This window comes from Apis dorsata, unplaced genomic scaffold, assembly GCF_000469605.1.
Source record: "Apis dorsata unplaced genomic scaffold, Apis dorsata 1.3 scaffold_50, whole genome shotgun sequence".
Lineage (NCBI taxonomy): Eukaryota > Metazoa > Arthropoda > Insecta > Hymenoptera > Apidae > Apis > Apis dorsata.
This window is the reverse complement of record NW_006263351.1, coordinates 764027-778914: the sequence shown is the minus strand read 5'-3', so window position 1 is coordinate 778914 and position 14888 is coordinate 764027. Positions and strand designations below refer to the sequence as shown.

The 14888-nt window shown below is 39.5% G+C and overlaps 1 long non-coding RNA gene across 1 annotated transcript in view; it reads left to right on the top strand.

Moving 5' to 3' along the window:
* Positions 1-14888, top strand: part of LOC102674512 — a 292632-nt gene that overhangs the window by 66113 nt on the left and 211631 nt on the right. The window lies entirely within an intron of this gene.

Sequence of the window (14888 nt, the reverse complement as noted above, 5' to 3'; positions counted from 1 at the left end):
TAACTGCAACAGTGGGAGGGGAGGAGGGGAGGAGGGCAACAAAGCGGTGGAAGGCCGGGATGGAGTAAACAAAACGCGATTGAATCGCTTCACCGAGGATTAATTTTTTGCCCGTCGCGGCGCGCCATTTTCGCATCGTTTCGGGGAGGGGGGAGGGAGGACCATTGTTTAATTTGTTCCATTGAAATATTGACATTTCCATGCTGGATCGCGCCTCCGTGCGGAATTAATCGTGATTAATCGAATCGTTAAAACGGAGTTATATTTTAATACAAAGGGGGTGGATGTCCTCGCGTTTTCTGTCAATTTATGAAACGAAAAGAAAGAGAAAAAGGAGAGGGAAGGGGATGGATTTTTTTCTTCGCGATCCCTTGCAATAATCGAATAATTCGAAGCTTCCTTTGAGTTACATATATTTTTGCCCAGTTTCAATTGTTGCGAGTTTTGCATTCGCTCGTGTAAAGAAGAGATCCACGCAAGTGTGATGTGATAATTAAACGAAAATTGAGTCAAGTTGAATCCATTTTTAATATATGCAATATTTAGCGATCGAATCTTCGATGCTTTCTTCAATATCCCTTCAATATCTTCGGGCCACGCAGAAAATATCCTTGACCTGTCGAGAATTCAAGGATACTATTTCAAACGAGAAGAAAGGAAGAGAGAAAGAAATCGATCCCGTGAACGAGATCGTAATTAGCGGCGGCACGATGGAAAATCGTCGAGTGCGCGGCGCACTTTCTGCAACTGCGCTCATTCCGGCAATGGCGGGAAATGAATCACCTCAATTTGTCCGATTGAAACTATCCCGACACTATGCCCGGGAATTCCTATTAACCTTTCTCCATCTCTCTTCCACCCCCTCTCCTCCTCCCTCCTCTTGGATCCGTCCAAGCTTGGAACACGCTTTGGGCCCGCTTGTTCCCCGCGATATTTCATTTTGGGAACGCGGTGGAGGGAGGCTCTTTGCGTAGCCGCGTGTCCTTTCGTTGCTTGCATTTGTACGCGTCGAGTTTTACCCTCCAAAGGAAGGAATGCGGACCATTTTTTAAACGGGCAACACGCTCCTTCCTCGAGGAACTCCTCGAGGAGGAATTAGGAGATTCACGCGCCCTTAACGAGCGTTTAAACGATGCCAATTCGGGGATCAATTTCACCATTATCTCGGATCGAAAATAATTGTGTTTGATTATTTGTACAGGTTTCGACGAATGGAAATATTTCATTTGATTCGTCTCCAGTTAGATTTTGTATATGTATAATTCTGATAAGCTTCTGATTAAGCTGAAATTATTTATTTGTTTAGAATGATGATAACGATAGGTGGGTGGATTATTTATTCGTATATTATAATTATATTTTTTTATCTTGATTACGTCTACGCTCAATCTCGTGTTGCGTATACAATGTAACATTCACGACATTTACGAGGTGCAAATGGGAGGTTGAATTTCGTACGAGATGCGCGAGGGGTTTGTGTATAATGTATGTGCGATAGGTTGAAGGAGCGAGTTAGTTTCCATTGGGGAATCTGTTGGTGAATGAGTTGAAGTTCGTTAGATTAGGTAATCCCTCCCTCCAAAACCAGTTAAAGTCCGTTCAAGTTCATTCGTGATTCGTGTCGATCGAACATAACATTTCGTTTATTCAGTGATATATACTCTAGGATAAAAGAAAGTATAATATTATAAATATACACTTTCGAAACTTGTACCTTTCCAATATTGAATGTATTATTATATTATTACATTAACACAGAACACAATATCCTTTCTCCTCTCGTATATGTTAATAATATGTAATTATATTTTACTTATAATTATAATTACTTATTTTAATTACTTATACTTATAATTACTTTATTATTTTATACGTATTTTACATACATTATTTTATTAATCTCGCGGGAAAAAGCGATCATCGATATTCAAAGATGCGTTTCTCCTTTTTCCTCGAAAAAAAATTAGTCGCTTTATGGAAGCGATTCGACCAATTTCTCCGAGTGCGCCAATTCCGCGATCTCGTCAATCATTTATTCGGGGAGGGACGGTTTGAGAAGAGACGGTAGCATAATGTATTAATCGCGGAGCAAGTGGAAATCAGTTGGAATAGATCTTGGCGTGATATTTCAGCCGGAAGGCCGGCCCTTTCTCGGCCCCCCTCCGAGGTATTCGCATTTATTACCAGCTTTATTCCGTCCAGAGGTTCCCGGTGATCGGCTATATAACCGACGCAAACACGCCCTCCCCCTCGCTTTCATTCACGGCCCGGAAATCAATTATTCATGCAGGATTCTCTCCACGGCCTCCTCCTCGTCTTCTTCTTTTCCTCGATTGGATTCGAATCGCTAGAAAGCCGCGTAAAAAATCAAAATAGTGGAACAAGTGGAGAGAGAAGGTTCGCCCAGACGATCGTTTTTCTCAGACGATTTATTTCCTCTTCGAAATATTCCGCGGAGGATCTTTCTTTCGAACGTATTGCTCGATCGTATTTTGTATTTTTTTTTTTAGGAACAAAATGGGGATTTTGTAATGTAACTTTATGTTATATTATATAAATTGTAACTATAATATTCCAATATGCAAAATTTACAACGATACACACAAGGAGGCATCGTTTGATTATTGTTAATTTATTATTCTTTCGTAAGCGTTTACAGGACATTTTAAGAATTTCTTTCATTAAATTGTTATTCTACAAGCCCGAACTAACCAACCTAAATTACAACAGTTCCGATAATTAACGTACAATGGAACGACAGAAGAATCTCTCAAACTGTTAACCGTAAAGAGGGAAACTGTGGATCGGTTTTCGATCGTCTCGAGATATTCTTAGGATTCATTAACGACGTGCAGCAGGGCTCGTTTCGAGGGAGACGATTCGCTTTGTTCGGTCTGTGGAGGCAAGGGGCGCAAGTTGGAATAATGGATGACTCGAACAGTTTGGTGATCCGTCCCCGCTCCTTCGTTTCTGCCAGTCGATGACACGCCAACGGCAGAAAGACGAAAAGAGGGAGGGAAAGGCGGAGGGGCGTACGCTCTCGGGTCATTGGTTTCCATTGGAGCGCGTGGTGTCGCACACGTGCCAGTTTGCAACCCAAATTGCCTTCTAACGAACACTCTACAGACTTGTGTACACCTTATAGTAGAGAAACTTGCGGGAAACGGTTCGTTTACGCGTTGGCCTCGTAGGGAGAGTCAGGCTAACGTGATTCATTTTCTTTTTTTTTTTTGTAAAATTTTATTCATTTCAATTTTTCATCTTCCTCTTTGTCCTGTTTAATTTTATTAAGACGTTTTTTATTATATAACCGGTTTATACAAATTGTGCACGATACTGTTGTCTCTTGAGTAATGTTTCGTTTCTAAAATTACTTCCTTCTCTAAAAATCACAACCAACGTAAATCATTTTCAACTATTTTAAGAATTTTACGTAATCATTTCATTTATTCCTCAATTTCCTCCCGCTTTATGCAATATTCTCTTAATTTCGTAGCCAGCAAAGTTATAGATTTATTATTAAATACGATGCTGACAATTTCCAAAGATAAATTTTAATTTTCTTATAATAATAATAATGTAGTGAATGATATTGCAAATGGCCGACGTTCCAGCACGTTGCGCAGCTACAGGATTAACTGCTTGGGATTGGAAAGTAGAAGTGTAAATTAGAGAAAAAGAGAAAGTGCAACCGTGTTGGGATGAACTATTGTCGCGTAGAATTTTTTTAGTTAAAATTGTTGTCGAATTGTTATTATTTTTTACTCTCCAATCGATAAAATCGAATGATTCGATCGAGTTTACATCACATCGCCGCAATTGACGAATCAATTAACCCGAATTCGAGCGATGTTAACGATTTTGTAGCGGTGGCAGGAGATTTATCGCGTCCTCGCGAACCGGGCCGCAATTTTTCATTATTGATACATAGCCGAGCCGAGGCCACGACAGAGTACAGGATGTTCCTCCATTCGGGATGCGATTTCGGGGATACGTATACGCGGTGCTCCTTTTTCTCCCTGCCCAACATTAATCACGAAAGTTTTCAAGGTTGCGCCCAACCCGGAATTCTGCCAGAGAGAGCCAGCATCCGGCAAAATGGGTGAAGCACGATCCTTTCTTTTTTCTTCTTCCTCTCTTTATATCCTCACCGCGAAATTTGTTCCTCTCCGAATGGATCCTTGCTTTTGCGGCACATTCTCGCAGTTCTATCGTTTCTATTGATGATAAATTATATAGAATAAATTGTTCTGTGGAAATAAAGAGAGAGGAAAAAAATCCTAGAATTAGCAAAACGAATGTGATATTTATTTGTACGGATCTGGAGGGAAAATTTTTCAATACGTATCGATGTTTTAGGAAATTTAGAAAAGTGATTATTATTAATATCGTGAAGAGATGCGTGAAGAATTAATTTATCCATCAATTATTGAAGAGTTATCATCGTGTATCGAATCACGTAGGACAGATTGTTATCGTTGCTCGCCAAGGGACGATGTATGAAGATAAGAAGCGAATGAAACGGTGTATCGAAGATCTGCTACAAACTCGGATTCTTTCTCAATGTGGAATTCGATAGAGATTACGAAGGCGTGTACCGTGTTTGAAAAGATGGGCGATTATGGTGTGTCCATTGTTGGCCGATTCGACGTGGAATAGGCTGAGAAGAGGCCCATTGTGCCTCCTTGGTTCCGTGAAACGCGTCTTTCGTTCCTGACAGCGCGTTACTTTCTCGCTAGTAGACCTTTCAACCTTATTGTATTCTCTCCCAGTCTGAAAGGGAATTTTTCATTCTGGAAATGAGACGGAGGCGTAAAATTGGCGACCGTAACGTTTCATATCAACGTTCCTCCCCTTCTTTTCGTCGCTTTTATAAAATTGTTCGATTACGCTTCTTCCTCGCTAGTTTTCGTTTACTTAATACGATCAACGAATGATAATTAAACGTCGTTTAAAAATTTAATCCGTAATTCGAATCGTTGACGCGCGACGTCAAAAATGGAAACGAAAGGAAAAGTTGGAAGCGAGACGATTTAAACGTAGATTATTAAAAGCACAAGTTCTTTGGTAACATTTCTGTCGTTTATAAATTAAAGTCGATAATCTTCTTCTTTGTAAAATTGTAGCCATTCGTTCATGAACGATGCATTTCATCTATTTTGAAAAAGGTAAATTTTGGAAATTTGTATTCCGTTTTTATTTCATATTCAGCTACATATTTACAAACTTTCAGTTTGTATTCAGTTTATATTTGTAAGTTATTCATATATTCGATTCTACACATTTAAATCAAATACATTTTTCAACGCGTAGCTATTTTCACTTCTTTAATTTATATTTCTAATGAAAAAAAGAAAAAAAAACTGTTTTGTTTCGCAGGTTAATTTATTATTAGAATTTTTTTCCTTTAATTAATTAACGTAATTGCAAGTTACACGTATCATGTAACTCGCTGCTCGAGATATCTTGGTCGTAAAAATCACGAAGCAATCAAATTCAACCATCTTTTCCCCCTCCTCGTTCAGGTGATGTGATTCACCTTTACTCGAAATTATCGCGAATCACCGACGTGCTGGCTGCTCGCCACTGGTCGAATAAATGTTATTAATATTACATTGTGTTCCGCTGGACCATTAATAATCGCAGCTTAAATTAGTTACGCGCGCGCACACGAAATGAATTGGTAAGTTCGTCCAGGGGAAGGGACCGGTAATTAATTTCGGCCTCGCATAAGCGACTGTAAATTACGGCTCGGTCGGTATCGGGGCCACGAATTTATCGATCGATAAACCTTGTTTTGGACAATATTTCCATTTCGTGAAAACGCAACTTCTCTTTCTGTCTCTCTCTCTCTCTCTCTTTTTCTCTCGATTTGAGCATTATTCGCAAGTGGATACGTTTCCACGATCCGAATTAACAGATCTCTGTCTAGTTTTATAATCTAGTCAAAAGCTAGACACTGGTGTCTACGTGCGTCTAGGGATATAATTCCAATGAAATCGTTCTGGGTCTCCTCTGGTTCCTAGAAACCTCTCAGGTCAATTTTCCCTTCTAAAACCTTCCCCCCTCCGTTTTGGAACCCCAACACCGTACATTAAATATTTCTTCGAAATAGGATTTCCTCGCATTCTTTTCCTTTCACTCTATAATCTTCGTGAATCGGGATATCTCGTTTCTTTAATTTTCATTATTTACCGTTTCAATATTCGATTTCAACGAAAGAATTGTTGAGATTTGTTTTTTCAAAGTAATCAATTACAATTAAATAACTGTAAGATCGAGTATATTTAAAGTTGCGAACGAATGAAATTATGAGCAGGCATTTTTATGAATAAACAATTAAAGTAAAACTTATTTTATATCTTTTCTGTTTGAATCTTTGAATTTATTTATCAAGTCTAAACTGACACGATTCGTATATTCAACTCTTATTATATTTATTTTAACCTCTAGATCCTTCGAAGATCTTTCCCCAAACATATCAGCCTGTACAAACAAAGATAAACTTATTTGAACTCCACAAGAGACACTCTCGAACACTCGAGGAACGTTCATAAAACGCTCAAAATTAACCCAATCCAGATCGAACCGGCAAATTAAATTCGATTTCCTCCCTTCTCGAGCACGATCATGGATGATCCACGATCACACAGAATCCCATCTTTATCGGCTTAATTTCTGGCAATGTTCGCATTCCTGCCCGATCCAGCCACTTTCAGCTTCAGCTTCACGGAATTTCTCTTTTATCATGGCGTTTACCGGGGGTTTGCTCCCCTCCTTCCTTCTTGGAACGTCTCGTACGTACACGTGTTTCGAAGCTGGCCGTGTCCCGCCCCCTTCCCCTTCGTTCCTCCCCGAATTGTATAAGTTCCTTGAAGCTATCTTTCCAATTACCGGATGCAAATATCGCCACGACTGGAGAGCTGGGGAAAGCTCTCACTCGTAGACGAGCTTTCAACGAGAATTGCTCCGATTAAGCGCCGATTAATCGAGCGGATCTCGAGCAAGAGCGTCAAGGTCGTTGGTGCTCTTCGCTTGTTGAGGAGGAGTTTGATGATGTCAGACGAGAAGCCTCGAATTGACGAGACATTTTTGTTAAATAAAAGGATATATTCAAGATTATCGATCAAACTGATCAAACTTATTTTAAATAATACTCGTTAAGACATTTCTCCGTTGTTAATTCTTCTAACACATTTCTGTTATTAACAAATATTTAGAAACAATGTGGGGAACAATGTTAGAGAGGAAATATATGTTTTTTTGTGGAAAACTCTAAAGTAAAGTGATGCAATGGTGCACGGTAACTGCGAATACCCGATTCTCTGGCGCGGAGTCGTCGAAGCATGGAGAGTTTCGTTCGCCTGCACTGATTCTGACCGATGATAAAACTTTCGATCCACTCTCTGGACGGTGATATATCGTCCCGGGGTGGTGTGTATCGGGGAACGGGTGGAAGAGGGTTAGGAAGAGCTGTTGTTAGAGCGTTCGAGCTTTTATCGTATTGCGGATTTTCGACGATTCGTGAACGGCTTCGATCGTTTACCGTTCTGTAATCGGCCGCGGTGTTTCAATATTGTCGCTCCCACGATCTCTCTTTCGATGATCGATATTTTTTTTCTACCTACTCCGGAATAGGATTTCGATTCGAGGCTGTACTCGATTAGAAATTGAACAGGAATATATATATATATATATATTCATATACATAGAATTATAAATGTTATCGTATCACAATTATTATACAGCGTTTCTTATTTTTATTCACGATGAATTCTGAAACTGTTTTCACCGAATACTTTGACGCAAAATTTTTCGATTCCCTTTTGACAATTTCTTCAAATTTCGTACGCATTTTAACACGGTTAAAAGCATTTATACACTTGGAAAGGATGGAGGAGTCAGCTATCTGCGATCTCTGCGTACGGTTTCCATACTTTCACAAAAGGGAAAAGGGAAGGTTTCGGGTATTCGAGAACGTCAAATTTACTCGATTGCTTCGAGTGCACCGATGTGTGCCGTAACCGTTACGAACTACCGGTTTCTCCTGTAATAACGCGGAACAAAGCTTCCTTCAGCCGCGCTTTTATCGCGAATCGCATACAAACGTTCTCTCCCTTCGCCTCTTTGTCAGAGACCGCGATGCTCTTTACGCGCCGCGATACGAAATTCGACGAAACCTGTTCCCTCCTCCCCCCAAAAAGGGGATCCATTTGTGTCTGATTCAGTAGCCAATAGAGAAATAATTTTTGCCAAGTTTACATCCGAATATTTTCTCTCGATTCTGTATAAATAAACTGTGTTGTTTATATTTAATCTGTGTTTAAAATATAATAACCGTGAGATAAATATTTTAAATATCTACGATACATTATATTTACAATTTTTCTCAAGATTTTCTTCCACAAATTGCCCGTCTAAACGTCGCAGAACGTGTTATCGCGCTCGCTAATTGAATTATTATGCTGGCTATACAATGTGTTTCAATGTGTTTACACTTCGAATTATGACTTTTACTTAATTAAAAAAAGAAAAAAAAGAGAAAAATTCTTACCTACTCGATACTTTACGACATCTCGCTCAACATGTAACAAGTATTTACGCTTTGAATTATCAACGACTCTTAATTACGAATCAATCCTCCTTATTACACGTTCGATAACGAACGTATATTATACGTTGAACATTGAAAGATATGTAAAAAAAAAAAAAAAGAGAAGAGATTCAACTATAAAAGTAAAAAAAATTGTACTATTTCTCAAAGGATTTTTCACGGTCCGCGTCCACGCGACCGTCCGACACGCGTGCCGAGAATCGAGCGTTTGTGCCCCGTTATTTTCACGATCCTCGTGGTTCCGAGTAATGCTAACATTAGCCGAGACACGTATCAAAAGCATTCTGTGTATCACGGCCGGCGAATCACCGTACGAATCGTGCCGAGAAATCGTTGGAACGCGGCCAATCCGCGCCGGCCCTTTTAGAACCGAATCCATCGCGTGTATTACGGAAATCGATAGATACTCTGTCGGTTCTTGCGGGCCAAACATTGATTTCGTCTCATCGTATAATTTGCTTCGACCTCCCCTCCCCCCTTGCGCTAAATGCGTCAATGTAATCGTGGCGGAAGTCTCTCTCTTTTTTTTTTCCATGGAAAATGGATTATTACAAAAATCATTGTAAATAGATATTTGAGGAAAATTTATCATTAATTTTATGAATATGTACAAGTAATGCGTTTAAGAAATTTAGTATTAGAATTTGATAAAGAATCGTTTTCGACAAAGTTAAACATTCCTTCTTTCTATTGAAAAGAAAAACAAAAACAAGTTTAAAGTGATTGCAATTAAAAACGATTTATAATACAATAATATTTATTCCTTTACCAGTTTCGAAGATACTCCGAAATTACTTCTGGTATTATTTACAACAAGAACACTTTCCAAACATCATCGCCGTAATCGACCCGTCAATGATTTACCCGTCCCGTATCAACGTACGAACAATGATCCATCGTCTGCCTAGCTTCCTAGAACAGGTGAAACCACATTTTCTTCCCCCACCACTTCTTTTCTTTCCCGCTCGTTGCATAAGCACGCGATCCGCGTCCTCGAGCGTTTCTCGATCCTCGAGAAGTTTATCGCAGCATGGAGGAAAGCGGCTCGAGAGTACTGTTACGACGAGATTCCAGCGTGGACGTGGACGTGGACGTGGACGTGGACGGTTGGTGTTGGTTGGCCGAGGCGAGCTTGTAATTTCACGGTGAAAAGTCGCGACGACGAAGAAGGTCCGACCGGTTGGTTTGCTCGCCTTTGGAGAGAAGGGGAAAACGGAACTCGGCAGAAGTCGGTCGTGTCGAATCGCGACAAATCGTAGAGCGGGGCCGATCAGGGGTCTGTGGCACACAGCCGTGGGCACAAATGCGTACGTAAACGTGCTTCGTCTTTAATCGTGGGTGGAGGAAAACGTTCGATTCGTGTACATATGAAATCTTTGGAAAATTGAAATTGTCCTCGATAGGATTTATCAAAGCTTTGTCGACGATTAACCACGGTTCGATCGGATGAACGGGACTTTTGATTGAAAATACGTTTTAATTTTATTGAAGGTTGGATTAGAGAGAGAGAGAGAGAGAGAAGGAAAGGTTAATTTATAATCTTTGTAAATATTGTATCTCTCCAATTTGAGTTTTAAAATTAGAGAAAAATAACTTCTGAAAGGAAGTTCTGCTCGATATTATTATTATTATTATTATTGTTATTAATGTTAATGTACGTTGCACTTAGAAGCAAAATTAAAAGTTGCTCTTACGTGTAATATTTTATTCCTTTCTTGCTTATTAATTTCATATCAGAGTATTCGTGACGAGTTTTTAATCGCAGTAATTATAAATCGATCTATTCAACCCTTAAAAAAACAGGGATAGCTGGATGACACGAGAAGAGATTGATTGATACGTGATTTTGAACTTAGAAGAGAATGTGATTGAGGATGTGATTTCGTGTGGCCGTTATTACGGTATTATATAGATCATTGCGCTAAAATTAGGTAGGGAATATAGAGGTTTCCGTTGGTTATCGATCGCGCTAATACGATGGATTCCAATTTGGATGCCAGCCCCGCGTTAAGCTGATCGTTAAGCGGTGTCATCGTCGAAGACTGAGGCTTGCTCCCGACTTGGCACAGTCGCTTTAAGGGTTATCACTTCGCCCTTGTTAATATAACCTGGCTCGCGCCAATTAATATCCCTTATTCACATTCTTTCATCTTTGACAAATATATAACGAATAATTTGTCAACCGAGTTTCCATTATAAAACGCGAAAGCTTATCCGCTACGAGAAAGAATACATAATTAAATTAAATTCAACGAGTGACGTTAACAATTCTCGAACAGAAATGCAAGATAGTTCTCTTCGAAAACTGTCCATGTTTGAATCTACTAACTAACCTCATAGTAGAAGTTAACTCCAAATTTGGAAGATCGCGTAACCAGCGTGCCAACTTCCACACGCTTCGACACACTCGCATTTTACTTTCGTTAACTTTACAAGAATTGCTGGAAATATTTACATCGACTCGATCGAAGTCATCCCTCCTCTCCTTTTAAATTGCCGCTCGCCACTCGAATTGCTCGAAAATTCGCAGAGGAATCGAATAGCGGAGGATTGGATAGGGTTGGTCGGTTGGTTGGGAGGGCAACCATTCCAGGCATACTTTACGTCCGGCTTGATTTGCAACGGGCCTACGATATTAATAGCTTATTCGTGGCGGGAATTGGAGCGAGTATCGCCGCTCGCGTCGCGCTCAGGCCGCCAACCGACCGGCTCGTTTGCTCCCCGCCGGCCTCTGTCTCGCCCGTTTACTTGTTTACATCCCTCTTTTCCGCTTCCACCACCCTGCTCCTTACTTTTTCGCGCCGCACATTCGATAACTCGCTTCAACCCTCGTATCGTCGAGTCTTCAGCTTGTTTCAACCATTTTTCATATTATTATTATTATTATTATATTTTTCGCGTTTAAATAATTATCGTATAAGTGATGCGATATTTCTAAAATTTCGCAATATCGAATCAACGTAACGAGAATTGATTGGATTTAATTTGGATTTAATTTGAATAAATATTATTGAAAGGAGATATTGTTATTAAGGATTGAGATCGTTCATCATCACGATGACAGACGATTTTCAAATTCTGTACTAATTATAGATCAGAGTGGTGGATTGTATTTCCAAGATTAGGGGCTAGGAATCCATCGATGACCCGAATAGTTCAGTTGGCACGGCCATTCGGAGTCCCGGTTTTAGCCGTTCGATCATTGCCCCGCCAGGATATAATTGAGGGAGGAACGGACACACGTCACACCTATATATCAATTTCGATCGTTATTCATCCGTTCCGCAAATTCTTATACGATTTCTCGCCTTTCCTTCATTGAGGAATATTTTTCCCTTTTTTTGTTTTAATTATTTCTTATTTCGTCCGCTCATATCAATTCCTCCCCTCGAAATAAATCTTAAATCCAGATCTCGATGATCGTGGTATATCGTTGCTATCACTGGTGCATCTCTCTCGATATCAGAAAGATCTCGTCTCGACTTAAACAAGCAATCCTTGCACGTTCCACGAGGTAATTACAAGCATTCCAGGTCCCTCAGGTGTGCTCCGTCGAATCGAGTCGCGTTTATGCGCCACACTCGGCTGCTCGAGCTGCTTGTCCTTCCAGGCCCCCTGCAGCGTCCCGTTGCACTTCATCGCTTTGCAGCGGCGGCCGTTGTTAGCCGTTTGCACTTGCTCGTTCCATTACCACCCTTCACTTGCGGCGCTAACAACCGGCACCCCTCAAAGGGAGACAGAAGTCCGTCTTGCACCCCCTCGAAATTCCACGCTGCTCGTACGCACTCCTTTCTTTTCGTTTTTTCCAGCGCTTTTCTGTTTTGTTCTTATTATTTTTCTTCCTCCTCCTCTTCTTCTTCTTCTTGTCGTATATCTTTAAGTATAATATTGATTTGAGCTTCACTCAAGAAATATCTTAAAGTTAAATGTTTAAAAGGTTTAGAAAAATAAAAGAATTCCTTCGAAGGGAGACGATTTGACTTACGTGACGAGCAGAAGGATGATATCGAAGGCTCGGATTTAAATTGAACGATCGATCTCGGGTTTCGGCTTAACTTTAGATTTCCGTCGAATGGTTGTCCTAATATTTGGAGGATGGATACTCATAGATTCGAATAAGAATAAAGATCGAAGACAGATTGTATATCGTGTTTCTTGAAGGAAGAACGTAAACGGAAATGTGGAACGCGATCTATGCTCCAATTCGTATCGTCTTTTATCGCGAATATTCACCTCCTCGGTGAATGGAACAGCTTCGTGGTGGAATTCTATCTACTTTGGCGTGATAGTTTCGATGGTTTCAAAAGTCCACGGTTTACTCCATCCGTGATGTGGTCTTTTTCGATCGTGCGAGTATTCGAAAGAACGTTGGAAAATTGGAATGTCTGGAATACCATTTGGGACCGATATTTTCTTCGAATTTTCTTCGTGAGTTCGTGAAAAATTCATTTTACATTACATCGTTTATTTTTACACATTCAATATTTGCTGCGTATTACTTAAACAATTATATATAAGTAAAGTTATTTAACTAATTACAGCAATGGAAATTGAACAATTAAATGGCATTTTTTTTCCATCCATTGAAACGGATTTTGCGCTTAATATGCGAAATATTATCACTTAACATTGACAAATAAAAGATTTCTAAAAGATAAAATATATTCCAAGCGAATTTAAATAATTATTTAAAGTCTCTGTCTTTATTTCCATATGTACATAAGAATCCAAAAAATTTGCATAAACATCCATAAACGATAAAGGATTAAATTTACATATATATTTTTTCGTTATATACAATTTACCTTCAAATCCAAAAGTTCAAAAGCGTTACACGGATATTTATAATCGATCGTGTTCAACAACGATTAGTTTACAATATATTCCCTTGCGAGAAAGATCGTGAATCCTCGATCGAAAAACGTTTCACAACATTTCTGACAACGATTCGAACGGAAGGGAACAACGCAAGAATCGTGTGAATCGTTTCGAGGGATCGAACGATCGTCCCTTCCCTCGATAGGGACGATCGATTTCCAATGTCGACCACCGACCCTAGCCTTAACGTAGTTTCCGCCGGAAGCGGTACGTACGACCACTTGGCAATCCTCTCCCAAGACCTTGAACTCCTCCACTCGACGATTACGAAGTCGTCGAGCCGATAAGAGAGTTACCGACTACATTTATACGCGGATATCGCTCGTTCCCAATTTCTACGGGCATCTCGCTCACGTTCCTCCGGATAAAATTGTGACCCCCGGCCCGATTGCGCCACAATTTTCTTCCAAATCGTTATCTTTCGCCTTTCGACGATTTTTCAACCAACTCTTGGTATTATTCTATCATTTCGACGAAACACCTTGAACACGAGAGGTATTTTCCTATGTTATTAATAATTTTCATACTATATATATGTATATGTTTCGAGAATTTATTTTAATAAAGATATCGCAAGGAAAAAGGATAAAGAACGTTCAAATATTGTACAGGATTCGATAGAAATGGAATGAAAAATAAAATAAGATAATGTTCGTTTGCTTGTTCGATAAGGGGTAATCTTGTTCAATGTGTAACACGTTACAATAAATCGCTAGATATTATATTCCTGAATTTGTTCAGGAAATTGTTTCCACTCTTTCTCGTCGCGTTACAACTTTTCATTGTTCGCGAAACAGCGAACAAGTAATTCCATAAAACCGCAAAGGCAATTCGCCGCATCTGCGTAGCAATTTCACCGTTTCCTTCTAACGGAGATCCTATATTCGAGGGAATACGATGTTGCGGATGTTGCCTCGAATCGATATATCAAACGCTGTTTCATTTACTACTCTCTTATTTGGAATCATTTTAACATCACGAGAAGAAGAAAAACTCGTCATTTCCCCCGTTTTTTATAACAGATTCAATTCGAAAGAAGAATACTCATCTTCAAATTCCAATTCAAAGTAATCTGAAATCAAATTGAAATTATTATTAAACCGTCATTGGAACATTTCCTTCTTTTTCCCAAAGTTTTCCCCCTTTTGCTACAACGAATAAATTAATTCATTGATTTATAATCCGTACCATGCTTCGAACATCATGAATCCTCGGCAGAAAATCAAGGAACACAGGGGATAAAAGCATTATCTCTTCAAATTCTAATCCAAAGTAATCTAGAATCAAATTGAAATTATTATTAAACCGTCATTGGAATATTTCCTTCTTTTTCCCAAGTTTTCCCCCTTTTGCTACAACAAATAAATTAATTCATCGATAATCGCACCATGCTTCC